This window comes from Mytilus galloprovincialis, chromosome 13 (genome assembly GCF_965363235.1).
Source record: "Mytilus galloprovincialis chromosome 13, xbMytGall1.hap1.1, whole genome shotgun sequence".
NCBI classification, from domain to species: domain Eukaryota; kingdom Metazoa; phylum Mollusca; class Bivalvia; order Mytilida; family Mytilidae; genus Mytilus; species Mytilus galloprovincialis.
The window spans coordinates 19,649,785-19,665,973 of record NC_134850.1 but is presented as its reverse complement, the minus strand read 5'-3'; the positions used below and the strand labels follow the sequence as shown (position 1 = coordinate 19,665,973).

Below are 16,189 nucleotides of genomic sequence, written 5' to 3'. Positions count from 1 at the left end.
TCAAAACGCATCTTCAGTTCATTTGTACATTATATATATGAAGAGCATTTCATTGGCCTACTTACTATCTCATGCCCTAACATGCCTAATACAGAAAAGTATTTCGAAATCAGGGCGAATTTGATATTTGATTTCTATATTGCAAAATCAATGTACGGTGTTTAGATAAAAAGAACGTACAATATTTTCTCCTAGATTCCCAAGTATTCCTCCTTGAATAGTCTTTCAAAAGGTCAAGTGAATTGCTATACTTAACTATCTTTTATTATAAACAATGATATTTCTTAATCATTTTAGATAAACGACCGTTTGTTTTGAAAAACTTCTACTTCAGTTTGTTTGTTTTCGAATTTTCTTACATTTTGTGACAGCTAACATTGCTAATGATAGATTAAAAAAAGTAACAAGACTATTATATATGTATAGGGGTACAACTTATCCTAACCATTTTATAAGAGTTGCTGTCTTGGTTGTGGTTTGATTTATCCAAGCGATTAGAACATAATAGATATAGGAAGATGTGGTGTGAGTGCCAATGAGACAACTCTCCACCCAAATAACTATTTAAAAAAAGTGAACCATTATAGGTCAATGTACGGCCTTCAACACGGAGCCTTGGCTCACACCGAACAACAAGCTATAAAGGGCCCCACAATTACTAGTATAAAACCATTTAAACGGGAAAACCAACGGTCTAATCTATATTAAAAAAAAAACGAGAAACGAGAAACACGTATAAATCACATATTAAACAAACAATAACTACTGTACATCAGATTCCTGACTTAGGACAGGTGCAAACATTTGCAGCGGGATTACACGTTTCAATGGTACCAAACATTCTCCCTTTTTCTGAAACAATAGCATAACATCACAACATAGAAAAACACACGATAAAATATGAATTGGCAGGCTTAACTCAATCAAAAAACGTAAATGTATAAGCATTTATTTAAAATATAGCAAACTACATTAACAAATCATGTTCATATCACTTCAAAATGTAGCTCGCAGTTATAATATTATTACATTTAATTTCCAATCAAGCAAGTTGGTTGGTGTCAGATTATTTTTTTTTGGCGAAAAGCGGGATTAATTTTTGTTTTAGCTTTTTCGACGGTATCAGTAATTTTCTCAATCATATTCAACATTTTCAGGTATAGGAAAATCTTGTCCACAATATTATTTTTTCCATCAAATTGTGGATCAGAGTATTTTTTATGGAAAACATACCCGCTCTCCGGCCCCTTAGAGTTAAATGGTCGTTCCCCATCAGTCATTAACATGGTGACTCATTTTATTTTTCAAAAAAGAAAACCTTCTCATAAAAGTTTTACCAAAATTTAAAGAAATTAAAGTATTGCTAAATGTTTGTAGCTAACGAATGTGCGAACAGAGTAGAAACAGGCGGCCAAATAAACGGACGTGACGAGAAACTCATTTCATACATGTATTGGTACAAATGAAAGTAAATTTGGTGAAATAGTAGACATAATGAATGCCCTTACCTTACTTTTAAGTTTGCATCGCTATTGATTGTTTATTGAATAGAAGTCAAAAAAGTGTTCTTTAACTTACTTTATAAGTAAAACATGGGGTTATCATTAAGAGGAAAATGTCAACAACACTTGCTTGGTTTAAAAAAAAAAATGTACCGTTTGTTGATGCACATGCATCCGTCAGGGGTAACCAAACTGTAAAATAATTATTAATCATACAAGTAAAAAGGTAAAAGTCGTTTATGTAAATCTAAAAAAAAAATTGCTCATGCTGAAATAAATTAAATAAAGATTGTATTAGTTGTCTTTGGGGTTTTATACTACAATGCTTGCATAATAACAAGTAAGTTAATGGTATGATTGCAAATGACACAATTTCAAATAAAGAATCTAATGGTACCAAATTTAGAATTTTTTGAAATACTAAGGCTTTTTCTACCTCAGACATAGATTACCTTAGCTGTATTTGGCAAAACTTTTAGGAATTTTGGTTCTCAATGCTCTTCAACTTCGTACTTTATTTTGGCTTTTTTAACTTTTTTGGATTCGAGCGTCACTGATGAGTCTTTTGAAGACGAAACGCGCGTATGGCGTATATACTACATTTAGTCCTGGTATCTATGATGAGTTAATTTATGACATGCATTTCATACCGGTATACTATTTCTAGCATTATTAGCAGAATGTTCATCACTGCTGCATCCAGTCTTTAGAAAAAAACAAAAAATAGCATTCCCCTCCCATTTTCATGACTGTTGTTATTCATTTAATTAAAACATAATCAAGGTAACATGTAGGCAAAACGTTGTTGAAATGGTATATCTATTTAAGTTTTCTAATTTATGGCGGATTCCTAGTTTCCAAAAGCTATGACAGATTTTCTGCAAAAGAAGGTCCAGTCATCAAATATCTGACCAATGATTTCAATGATGCCATCAACAAGTCGAAGTGTCGAAAAGGTTGTGAACAAGCTGCTTTAAATTATGTAAAAGCTTGTATAAGAAAAACTAATCATAGAACAACTACTAGGAAGCATACTTATAAACATTTGTGAAATAAACAAATGCTTTAGGGGTGAAATGATAGGCACCGGAATAATAAGCATTTCTTACTATGTGCATGGTACATGATAAGCCCTCCAATAAAATAAGTCCCTAAACAACCTGAAAAGCAGTTGGAATTTTCTACCGAATATTTATTTGAGCATCAATAAAAAAATGAAATGATAACGATTTAAGTTTAAGTCCTGTAATGAAGAATGACTTGTTTGAAACACGTGGCTTTTACTGACCAGCACAGATATACATTCGACATATATATACACGCAAAGAAAGATTATTTGATACAAAAGAACAGGTAGTGTCAATAATATACTTGTAGCTGACAAAATCCGATTGGTTATGTAAAAATAGTCCTATCACCAAAGGAGTTATAAAAAAATAACAAGAAAACAGAATAGCAAAATGAAAATAGCAAAAAGCAAACTAATTTGCACAGTAAAATCTCGTAAATTCAAGAGACACGGTAAGACCAGGAACATGAGAATAAGAAAACAAAGGGTGGAAACAAATATGAAAGATTAATCCTCGAATCGTATGCGTTTGCGAAAAATACAGGCACCACAATTTTGCTATTACGAGTGCATGACTGGTTTTTTTCGCTAGTATATTCTTATATCATCCGGATCAGATGAGTTTGTCTTCTGATTTGCAGGGGTTTGCGTTTCCGTATACTCGAATACTTAAAGCACTGAAAATTGGCCTTTACTTGTTCTTGTTTTTTAAAGAAACCATTGTATTTATTTTTAATTCTGGAAATTACATTATATCCGGAATATTAAAATCTGTTATAGATTTAGAGAAAACAAAACAAAAATGCCATAGATTACTAAGGGACGACATCAAAAGATCAATGTAATATAAAAAAACTTAATTCAAATAGTTTGGGGTAGGGAAGGGGGTGAACTGCAGCAAGATTTGGTTATCCGACATTGATTGTTACATATATCCATATGGGTCAATCAATTTTTCCCAAATTAAGTTAAGAGGGGGGTGGGGGTCAGTGAAAAAACTATGTGAATTAAGTTTTTTATCCTTCATTGAACTTTTGATGTCGTCCCTTATTTGTTTTGTCGTTTGTTTTGAGGTCACATTCACTATCGATGAGGAGTTTGCATAGATCTGCAACACACCATAAATGTGAGTCCAACCCATATACGTCAGGGATATACTAAATTCATACCTGATAGTACCTTGACCCGTCTTTTCAACCTAGTTATATATTTCATCATTCTTGGCCTACTTTTCCCTTGAAAAGGCATTGTGTACTCTATTATAGTTTCAAGCACATTAAAAAGACATTAGCTGTCAATTCGACAAGTTCACATATTTTGACTTTTAATTCTACTATTTGATTTATAACTTACTAAGCAATGACATTTAAGATTATTTATCATAACTTAACCTTAGTGACTGCAAATAGAACAATATTATGTCATAATTCCGCTATTAACAGTACTAATATTTGGAACCAAAATAAAATCCTATATTGTTGTCTTTTCTCTCAATCACAAGTATATTGCCCGGTTAAAACAGAGACGGCATGCAAAACCTCAAGATTATTATTTGATAAAGTGATCAATGGTATGATATATTTAATCTTACTTATTAAAAGGCAATTCATTACTAGAAATTTAAATCTGAATCATCAGAAGGTGGAAAAACTCAATTGTACTCGGAATAAATTCTGTATATTAAAATTATATTTGAAGGTCATATTATAACCTTAACCATTAGCAAAACCAAGATTGTATAGTCAGCTTTAAAAGGTTTGCACATGACAATAATTATGCTTATCAAGATCACATCTCAATTTACCTGTTAACATATATATATATCTGGGCTGTTTTGGTGTTCATAAAACATACCTTGTTTGTAAAGTGTCGATACTTTAACCGTTATGTTCATTATAAATTGATTTTAAAAAGTCTAGTATAAACATACAGGCGGTTTACGTATTTTAGCTTTATTAATTCCATTATGTGAATTAGTATCAGATTGAGTACTCGGGGTAAACAATGATCAGAAGATTGAGCTATGGCATCAGTTTATGCACATAAAATTGAGAATGGAAATGGGGAATGTGCCAAAGAGACAACAACCCGACCACAGAAAAAAACAACAGCAGAAGGCCACCAACATGTCTTCAATGTAGCGAGAAATTCCCGCACCCGGAGGCGTCCTTCAGCTGGCCCTAAACAAATATATACTAGTTCAGTGATAATGAACGCCATACTAATTTCCAAATTGTACACAAGAAACTTAAATTAAAATAATACAAGACTAACAAAGGCCAGAGGCTCCTGACTTGGGACAGGCGCAAAAATGCGGCGGGGTTAAACATGTTTGTGAGATCTCAACCCTCCCCCTATACCTCTATATATAATGGTAGAACTATGTCTACTATTCAGTCCAAGGTCAAAGTTTTGTGTGTTACTTATTCGGTTTTTTTTTTTTTTTTTTTTTATTGGATCATTTTTTTTTTTATCGATGTTTGAGAAAATGTAATGTAATATGTATCCCTCTGCATATTTTATCCTAAGTAATTTTGATGAAGGTTATCCTAGACGCACGCATCATTTGCATGGATGTTTTGCGATACTTTGGTTATGAGGTCACTTTACATGGCATTATTAACAGTATTTAAGTGTGAGTTTTTCGCTGTAACTATACAGCATCTCCTTACTTTCATATAATTGTAACAAAATTGTGAAACTTTTTAATGTACGGGCTATTGCTTAGAGCCTCGAACTCGACATTAACGACGCATTAATTAATCTTTCCAATAACAAACAAAAAAAAAACAGCTCTGTCAATCAAAGAGAAAATAACGTCAAATCATAGACCACTCTCGAGTTCATCCGTCACCGGGGAAAACTCGTCAATTATACACGCCTTTATGACGTTATTTACCAGATATAGGGAGTCGCCTGTATCCTTTTTTTTGTATGATTCATTGAATTTTCATTGTTTAGTTTTGGTTTATTTAATCAAACATATTTATTTATAGTGGATTTGGAAACTATTTATTACAACTTATATTAATCCCATTCAACTTTGCTAATACGAGTGCTGCCTTGTACCTGCATAAGCCTACTCTTTTTTCGAAATCTACAGGGCTGTCTTTTACGTGCAAGAAATAGTGCGCCCTGCTATCCCGGGTCAGTCATTTATCGGCCTCTTCCGACGTTTTCTCAAGACCATACTCGCAAATGATGTCAAGGGAGAGCCGAACATTCAATCCCTGAAATTTTCTTCCCATAGCAGGGATCGAACCAGGAACCTCTATGTTTGAAGACCGATGCGCTAGCTATACACCACGGTTCTTCGGGTTAAGTTTTGGTGGATGCTGTCGAAAGTGCATGCGCATGTATTACCCAGCTAAATGCATTAGATTGTGAACCGGTGAATCGCTATTATTTAAGTTTATATTTGATATGAGATAGAAGCTGACCCAAAATATATAAATTGTATGAAAATGCTGATTAGAGGCAAAATTTCTTTTTTGGTTAGAATTTTGCTCATAGTTGTTTTTTCCGAAATACATAAGGCCAATTTTGGACAATCTGGTGTAATCATGATATGTTTTTTTTAACCAGGAAGAATTGGACAACTTTGAATAAAAAAAAAAAAATCGACTTCAGTTATAAGAGCTTTTAAAACAATTTGTCAAGCCGTCTATCTCATCTTTTGTATTTCTGTGTGATTATTTAATTTTATTGCTACATGCAGAATGCGTATTTGTAGAATTTAAAAGCACCTTAACGATAGCAAGTTAATCCGTTGGGCATAAATCCTTTTCTATATATACTGTTTTTATATTTTAAATCTTATTCAGTAGTCAGTTTATATCTTACAAGTCTGTTACTGCCAGGACCTTGCTACTTAAGTTGAAAGTAATTGGTTTTTCTTTGAGACATTTTATCAAAAAAAACTACCGTTTTTATATAACCCAAAAGTTGGACAGCTTTGAAAAATGTATAAATCTACTTAAGACAATATAGTTTATATGCTGAAGTCACAATTTGTTAAGGGGGCTCCTGGGTATAAATCAATTTTTTTTCTAATATAGGATTTCGCTATATCTTTTTATAAATAAACTTTATCATATACTTAAGTGCCAGTCTGCCTAAGAATCAGGCAGTGGTGAAAACATGACAAAAAAAACCCCACCCAATTTGACATTGATTTTAGTTCATAATATGTAGTTATGCACAAAAATAACATTCATTTCTGTTTTCTGCTCTGGTAATAGAAGATACAATTTGGTTGAAATGCACTAGAAATTAACGAATAAGGGGAGATAACTCTGTAATTTGCTATCATTCTAACCAATTTTCTAACCAAGTTATTTGATATTACCCGACACACACAAACGAAAGACTAATACTTTTTAACTCAGGATGATGGTTAGTATTAAATAGCATGATTAACTCGGTGGGTTTTTTCTTATCATGTTTTAATTTTTACCTAAATTGCCTGATTCTTACAAAGACTGGCACTTAAAAGAAAAATGAAATAAAAAAATGGAGTCACCGTTCATTTAAGCTCACAATCTGCCTCCGGAAGAAGCATACACTTTTGTTACTGTCCTTTTTTTCTGTTGAACTAATAGGAGAAATAGAGGTAATATCGTAATAAAAAAATAACCTAATTACAGAAATCGCTTTAATTTTACAATTATTCAGTGTATGAACAGCTTATTTGAAAACAATAATAAAAAATATAGGTCACCGTTGAGTTAAAAAAGATATTTCAAATTTAATGCCAAAAAATGGCATTTTTGCACCAAAGGGAGATAATTTGGAGCTTTTTCAATGATATAAACATTTTAAAAGTTATCTAGGGCCAAACCAAATCGATTTTTTTGGGTTGATTTTTGTACCATATCATAAAGAAAAAATAAAGGTTTAATTTTCTGCTGAAATTTTTGTACCCACGAGCCACCTTAACACGTTTATTTAATCTTTTATATTTCTACATTGTATGTTTGTTTGTCGTATTTGGAAATCACCTTAAAGTTTACGATAACAAGTTCTTCCGTTTGGCATAAATCCGTACATTTCTTGAGATACTTTTTTTATATTTTAATTTGTTATGCAGTTTATGTTATAAGTCTCTCACTGCAAAGACCTTTATATTCAACTTAAAGTAATTGGTTTTCTTTGAGATATTATATCTGGAAAAAACTTTAGACAGTATAGTTTATGTGCTATAGAGACAATTAGTAAACTCCTCTATCTGATCTTCTATGTATGTTTGTCTTATTTGAAACCAACAAACCAACTTGACAATAACATGTTAATCCGTTTTACCAAAATTCTTTTCTATAGATACTTTTTTATATACTTTTGTACGTTATTAAGTCTATGTTTTAGGTCTGGTACTGTCAGCATCTAGCTACTTAAGTTTAAATGTATTGGTATTCCTTCAGCTAGAAAAAAAACCCCGTTTATATAATTATGTAACCCGGAAGATGTGGACAACATCGAATTGAATTCAGACAGTACATTTAGATTCTTTATACTTTAGTGACAGTTTGTAGATTTGTGAATCTAACCTTTAACATTTCTATTCGATTAATCAATTTTATTGTTTAACTGTATTTTAGTCGTTTTGAACCGCCTTGATAACAAGTTTATTCGTTGGACACTGCGGATCATTTTCTTTATATGCAACTTCGTATACCTTTGAATCAAGATTATTTTGTAGTCAGTTAAGGTTTTAAGTTTTGTACTAACCGGACCTTGCTGATTAAGTTAAGAGTACTAGTATTTCGTCTCTGAGATTGAATTGTTGTAGCCGGTAAGATAATTCCCGGTCATACGTGATTTGCGACTCTTAGTGCCAAAACAAACAAAATCGTGCAGTTTTCGTTGCAATATTGTATATTTATTATCTTCAATTTCTATGTACATGTATAGTAACATGAATATACATGTAGGTGCAATTGTTTGAGAATAATAGGTTGAATATCTTTAGACACTTTGATATCAAAATAGATTACAAACTTCATCAGCAAAAGCTTTCCGTATCACATTAATGCAAGGGAAATGGTCTATGAAGTCAATTTAGAAAACAGGAAAGTGTACAAATCTGCAAATTGTATTCAAAAATTTAAATTCTGCGTAGTTATCGACTATTAAATAGAAAAACAATGGCAAATGTTCTTTCTCTTTTTTTAGATCTTGTGTAAGAGCGCGGACACATATCGTTTGGTATTCAAACTCACAAGTTTAGATAAACCGACAACGCCGAAGCACAAAAAAAGTCGACGTCAAAAAATAATTAAAAAGTAAGAGATGTTACATATTTTTCAATTAGTGGGAGATATTATGGACATAATTGTGCAAATCGTGATACAAGCATGAAATTTGGTATAAAGGTTAACTAAATGATACTTATAAAAAATCCGCTGCTGGCCAGAAAAAATAATCATTTTTTCAAGATGGCCACCACACATTTTGAAAATGGCGTCATAACAAATTAGCCAATATTTGTTAATCCTTTGAAAGGTGTGTTATATGTAAAATCCATTGTTAGATTTGATAAAAAGAAAATGACATTTCATAAATAACGACTAGACAATACATTAATGTAACTTAAGGTGACTTCCGGTTTCAAAATGTCGGCTAACGAGTCAAAAATTTCGATTTTTTTTACTTTCAAGCAATTTTACAAGGGGTTTTAATCCTTGAAAGATGTGTTATGTATAATTCAATGTAAGATATGATAAAACGTTAAAAACAGCTCCTTAGTACGACAAAACAACACATAACTGAAGAAAAATAGTGGTTTCCAGGTCCAAATTAGATGCAAATACGTAAAAAATATTTTAATAATTTTCATCAACTTAACAAGTAATAACACAAGCATGAAATACAAGCATGAAATTTGGTATACAGGTGGACTAAACGATAATTAAAATAAATCAGGTGCTGGCCATCAAAAATTTCCATTTTTTCAAGATGGCCACCGATCATTTTGCAAATGGCGTCATATCCAGTTGTAAATCTTTGAAAGTTGTGTTATAGGTATAATCCAATGTAAGGTTTTATTTAGCGTAAATTACAGTTCCTAAAGTACGGAAAAACAACACATACATGACAAAAAAGAGTGATTTCCGGTTTCAAAATGGCGGCAAAATTTTTGAAAATGTATTTTTTTATAATTTTCATCAACTTAACAAGTGATATCACATTCTTTGTTAAGATTAAATGCCTAGTTTTGTTAGAAAGACAGGTTCGTTATCTTAAAATTATCGGACAGTAGCCAATAACAAAACTCGTACAAGGAAGGACAGAACGGTAGCATTTACAGTCACCAACACAACTGGATTTTTCGCCTCCTCATTTCAAAAGTTCCCGACAGGAGGATGCAACTTTAACGGTAGCCGAAGAAGTCCTCGATTTTTTTCTTTCATCCAACCCCAGTGTTCATGAATTGGTACATAAATCAGGCTGAGCTCAAACTTATCCTCCTTGATACGCTGCTCTTTGGATGTGCTCCGAAAAAAACCCTCTTGTAGGCGGAACTACATCACAATGCCGCTGCTTCCTGGGTAAAAATTTACATCGTGCCTCGTTAACAGCAAATAGTGATGTTGTTCTGTCATACATGATGCAAACAAATGCTTCTTTTATGTCCTTGTATGTGTCTTTATACTTCAGCAAAGAAATATGTACGTCCCTTACATGTTGAAATACTTCCTATGTCATCAAAACTGACCTATTCCCTTAGTGTCACATGCACTGAATGTATGAATGAAAAGAAGAGTAGCTACACGAGGACCAAACGCATTTGATATATCACGTACAGGAAGCCATCAAAAGTCTTCATTCCTGCCAAAACCTATTCACAGTTTGTTCCACCATATTTTTGGAGTGCTGCAATTCTTAATACTACTACATCTGTGTCGGTGCTACCTTAAATTACCATCCTACAACAATTTTCATAATCAGGCCGAACATGGACAAACATTCGTATATCTGCTTCTCCATGCTTACAAGGGGTAGCTGGAAAGTATCCTTATTAGTCTCTACAGAAGCATTTCTGTCGGCAAGACACTTGAAAAATTTCGTTTCGTTGTCATCTTCATAGAGAAAATTACTCCAGAACCCAACTTTTGTCTTCTCACATCTAGCCTTTCAATGATTCATTTAGTAAATCTAACACAATATCTACTCTTGAATACTTATCGATGCAAGATTTTATTTAAGGCCGTATAACACAATTGCAAAATCATCCAATATTGATTCCCTACAAGGTGGCCTGGAATTAACCATTGCTGCTCTATCAACGATAAATGCGTCAGAATTTGGATCTGCAAATTACAAAATGTTTCAAGTTTATCCATTTGCACCGATTTAATACCACTGTTTAAAATGACATCCGAAGACAAAAACGAAGGAGCAGTTTGTCTTTATGGATTAAGAAATATTCCAATCAATTTGTCCACTGCGACAAAAAATAAAAGTCTAGAAAAGATATCTAAGAGCTCTAGCTTTGTTATTTACAAAAACGTTTACAGTTTTATTTTACCGACATAATAGGAGTTGTTCTTTTTAATCTGGTTAAAAGAAACCGGTTCTCCTTCGTTTTGTATTTGCTTCAAACGATCTTCAAATTATTTGCCTTTGATCTTTTTAAAGAAACCCTTGTGTGTTCATTAAGTCGTTCATCTATTATAGAATGCCTCAAACCACTAGATCTTGCAAATTTATCTGATAGTCTACTGACTTCTGGTCTAGCTACCATCAATACGTTTTAATGAGGTCTTCGGTTAAACCTATGACAACAAATCGCCCTTTACAATTGCATTATTCTGTTTTAGTCTGATCAATTGTGTTATAAGAAAAATATTTTCTGGTCTTACGTACAGTAAAATGATCATTTTCAAAATCAATTGCCACCTGTGGGTGACTTAAGAGAAGGGAAGCCATATCTCGGAGAAGGTCGGTCGCGATCGAGAATATGTTACACGATCAAGACCTAAATGAATACAGTATCATGCTTTATATGGACTGTTTGTACAAAATCTGACTCATGAAATAAGCATACTACCAAATTCACAGTAGTTCTTATTTTATAATTGAACGCCAGGAATTGAACTGTGGTAGAGATGACTATATTTTCTTACGCCAGTCTATCAAATCATTGAACGTCACAGAGTCATGACATGATTATAATTTCTGTGTTTAGCTTTCTTAAGCCGATATATACCTTTCAAGCTAAAACACATAGAGTTATCTGATGCGCGTGTCTAGTCCTAGGTACATTTGAACATACATACAAGAATATGCCGTTCTAGGTATTGCAATAATGGTTTTAGTGAGGACACATGATACATGTGTCCATCTACCTTCACGTAATATATCACCCAGAATTTTATAACAAGTCATTTCAATGTGAAATCCACCTTACATGACGATAAACTTATCTTCTCTGTACAAATCAGGCAATTCCCACTGAATATCCATTACCAAAAGTGGCTGATCTGCCGTTACTAATGATGTTTTTCTCGTTTTAACCACATTTTCCGTCTTATCCATCAAATACCTGATCATTGCAACTGAATTGGCTTGTTTTTAAACAGTGGCATCATAGATTTTACACTTACTTGCTTTTTAGAGTAATGAGATGAACTACGATTTGTACCAGTTTGCCCTGGTAGTGCATACAAATCACTCATTATGTCTATAAATAGTTTGCGCATGCGCAAAATTGTTAAATCATGTGTGTCATAACCTTGAAAAATGTTATCAAACCAAATCATAATATCATTGAAAATCCCAAATCACTTATTTTATAGTAAATAGTTAAAATATTTTTTAATGAATTTTGTTACATTTTCGCGCATGCGCAAACCCTGTTTGTGTCAAATACTCATGTCTAGTGAATTTTTCACATGTAAAGAAGGTAGCTACCAAACCTGACAGCTGTTTTTCACTAAAAGAAGGTAAACGAAAAGTTTTCCAGAAAAAATCAGTATTTTCAAACTGAAAAAAACAGCCATTTTAGAAAACGGCGGTGGCCATCTTGAAAAACTGATTTTTTTTAATGGCCAGCAGTTGTTTCTTTAAAAGTATATAATAATGATGCTTTGTGGTAATTTTCATGCTTGTATCATCATTTGCACAATTCCCTCGATTTTGCCTGCTAATATCTTCCACTAAATGAATCAACTCTCCACTAGCAAGACCTAAATGAATACAGTATCATGCTTTATATGGACTGTTTGTACAAAATCTGACTCATGAAATAAGCATACTACCAAATTCACAGTAGTTCTTATTTTATAATTGAACGCCAGGAATTGAACGATCGAGAATATGTTACACGATCAAGACCTAAATGAATACAGTATCATGCTTTATATGGACTGTTTGTACAAAATCTGACTCATGAAATAAGCATACTACCAAATTCACAGTAGTTCTTATTTTATAATTGAACGCCAGGAATTGAACTGTGGTAGAGATGACTATATTTTCTTACGCCAGTCTATCAAATCATTGAACGTCACAGAGTCATGACATGATTATAATTTCTGTGTTTAGCTTTCTTAAGCCGATATATACCTTTCAAGCTAAAACACATAGAGTTATCTGATGCGCGTGTCTAGTCCTAGGTACATTTGAACATACATACAAGAATATGCCGTTCTAGGTATTGCAATAATGGTTTTAGTGAGGACACATGATACATGTGTCCATCTACCTTCACGTAATATATCACCCAGAATTTTATAACAAGTCATTTCAATGTGAAATCCACCTTACATGACGATAAACTTATCTTCTCTGTACAAATCAGGCAATTCCCACTGAATATCCATTACCAAAAGTGGCTGATCTGCCGTTACTAATGATGTTTTTCTCGTTTTAACCACATTTTCCGTCTTATCCATCAAATACCTGATCATTGCAACTGAATTGGCTTGTTTTTAAACAGTGGCATCATAGATTTTACACTTACTTGCTTTTTAGAGTAATGAGATGAACTACGATTTGTACCAGTTTGCCCTGGTAGTGCATACAAATCACTCATTATGTCTATAAATAGTTTGCGCATGCGCAAAATTGTTAAATCATGTGTGTCATAACCTTGAAAAATGTTATCAAACCAAATCATAATATCATTGAAAATCCCAAATCACTTATTTTATAGTAAATAGTTAAAATATTTTTTAATGAATTTTGTTACATTTTCGCGCATGCGCAAACCCTGTTTGTGTCAAATACTCATGTCTAGTGAATTTTTCACATGTAAAGAAGGTAGCTACCAAACCTGACAGCTGTTTTTCACTAAAAGAAGGTAAACGAAAAGTTTTCCAGAAAAAATCAGTATTTTCAAACTGAAAAAAACAGCCATTTTAGAAAACGGCGGTGGCCATCTTGAAAAACTGATTTTTTTTAATGGCCAGCAGTTGTTTCTTTAAAAGTATATAATAATGATGCTTTGTGGTAATTTTCATGCTTGTATCATCATTTGCACAATTCCCTCGATTTTGCCTGCTAATATCTTCCACTAAATGAATCAACTCTCCACTAGCGAGATGTCGTAGAAATAAACAATTTCACAAAATACTAAACAAAAGTCAGAACGAAACTTACCAAAAAATGGTGTTGATTTCGAGTACTCCCGGGTTAATACTCTTAGTTCCAGCTTTAGCTAGCAGTGACAAAAATCATTGTTTCAATGAGATCATTAAAATGTTCTGCTGAAAACGGGCAAGGTCATTTCGACTATTTTACACTCGAAACGTAACATTAACCAAAACAAAACAAATTAAATCAAAACAACACAAATCAAATTTAAACAAAACAGAAAATAAAACTTCCAGAATAAGCAATAAATGAATAAATACAAAACATATATTATATTGATGTGATTATATGTTATATATTTTATTATATAACTGTATGTATCTCGGTATTAATACATGTACGCAGATGTATTGATATCTACTACAGCATTAATTTCACGGATTTTACAAAAACGTTAACAAATATATATTTTCTAATTGATATTAGTTCTTCCATAATATTTATACGACAAAAAGTAATACACAAATAGCCTTAAAAATTCATATTCGATATTCAGTATAAAACTTACCAAATCCTACAGGGAAAATAAAATCAAATTGTTGTCAAAACGTACCTTAAAATTAAGTCCGTTACCCTAGCCGAACTGATAAAAGGGTGTCATCAAATCAAATATGTAAGTCAATATGCAGATAACAATTATATTTATTTACTTTAATAGATAGTCATAATGTCAGGCTACCAAATTGATTAATAACATTTCATGGCGATACAGGCATGTTGATTTCAAGTCATTACATACTGCCTTTTACTATGCCTTAGACCATGCTTTTCACTTATGCAGCGTATAATGATTAAAATTCCGATGTGGTTGTCTGGAAAATGTACGGAGCCCCATTAGTGCCATTAAAAATATTTTTGCTTGCGGTCGATTTAAACTAATGCCAATCAGTTTAATTATTATATACTGCCTTTCACTATGCCTTGAACCATGTTTTTCACTAATGCAGCGTAAATCTCCGATGTGGTAGTCAGGAAAATGCACGGAACCCCTTCAGTGCAATGAAAAATTGGTGGATCATTCAAACTGATGCCAACCGGCTCAAAAACATGGACGCAATATTAAAACTCTGCACATTTCATTTTAAGATTATAGCGTAAAAGACAGGTACGACTTTGCAATTTGCTATCGCAAAGGAAAATATTCGTTTTGTATTAGCACTTAAGGCTGCAGATCCATACTAAAATAATGAGCGTCATGAAACGTAAAGTTTTTGCTTGCATTTACGTAACATATATTCAAAGGCAATTGATAAACATTGAAAATATTTGTTGCACATCTCCTCGCTCGAAATGTTTGTGCGAAATAATAATTAGTTAAATTATGTAAATTGTTATAAAGTTAACAAAACATGAACAGCTAACAACAGTCTAACAGCATCTTAACCTAAAGACGTTTAACCAAATTATAAAGATAAAATGAGATGTGAGCGCAAATTAAGGAAATTCCGATATTCAACAGACGCCACATAACAAATTTGTAAGAAACTATAGGTCACATTCGACCTTCTACAATGAGTCAAACCTATAATGTATAGTAAGCCATTTAATGCCACCCACACTACATAACAACATATAAATTATTTCAAAGTAAAAATCCCGAGGCCAGATTTATGTACGAAACAATAAACGGAAAGAAAATATAAAAGACATCCACCGACAACAAACGCAGAACTAATCTTCGGGGTATGGACAAGCACAGTAATGACGTGGTTTGGTCAAACATAGTTATGGTCACTAATAGTTCCGGTAAATATATAGTTATAGTGTAATATCAACACATTCATACGAAATAAAAAAAAAAGAGTTCAAAAGGGTTTGACCTAACATATCGACACGAAGAACTACAACAAATAGACGAAACACACAGCATCGATATAAAATTGCTCGAAACTATTTAAGTCAAGTAAAAATCTAATTTGAACAAATAAAAACACCATATTTTTTGCAATTTAAAATAGTAGCCACACGACTCAGTTACCATTCCAGGGATTTCAACATCACACATTTAGTAATATGCATATCT

At 32.6% G+C, this 16,189-nt stretch overlaps 1 protein-coding gene across 2 annotated transcripts in view; it reads right to left on the bottom strand.

Annotated features, from left to right (window-relative positions):
- The window catches only part of LOC143057633 (uncharacterized), a 53,950-nt gene extending 39,173 nt beyond the window's left edge, over positions 1-14,777 (bottom strand). Inside the window, exon 1 of one of the 2 annotated variants that reach the window (XM_076230980.1) lies at positions 14,675-14,777. The gene's annotated coding sequence lies outside the window, so the exon portion shown is untranslated. The remainder of the gene's footprint in view (positions 1-14,674) is intronic. The other variant, XM_076230982.1, reaches the window with a different exon arrangement.
- Between the last annotated feature and the right edge of the window lie 1,412 nt (positions 14,778-16,189).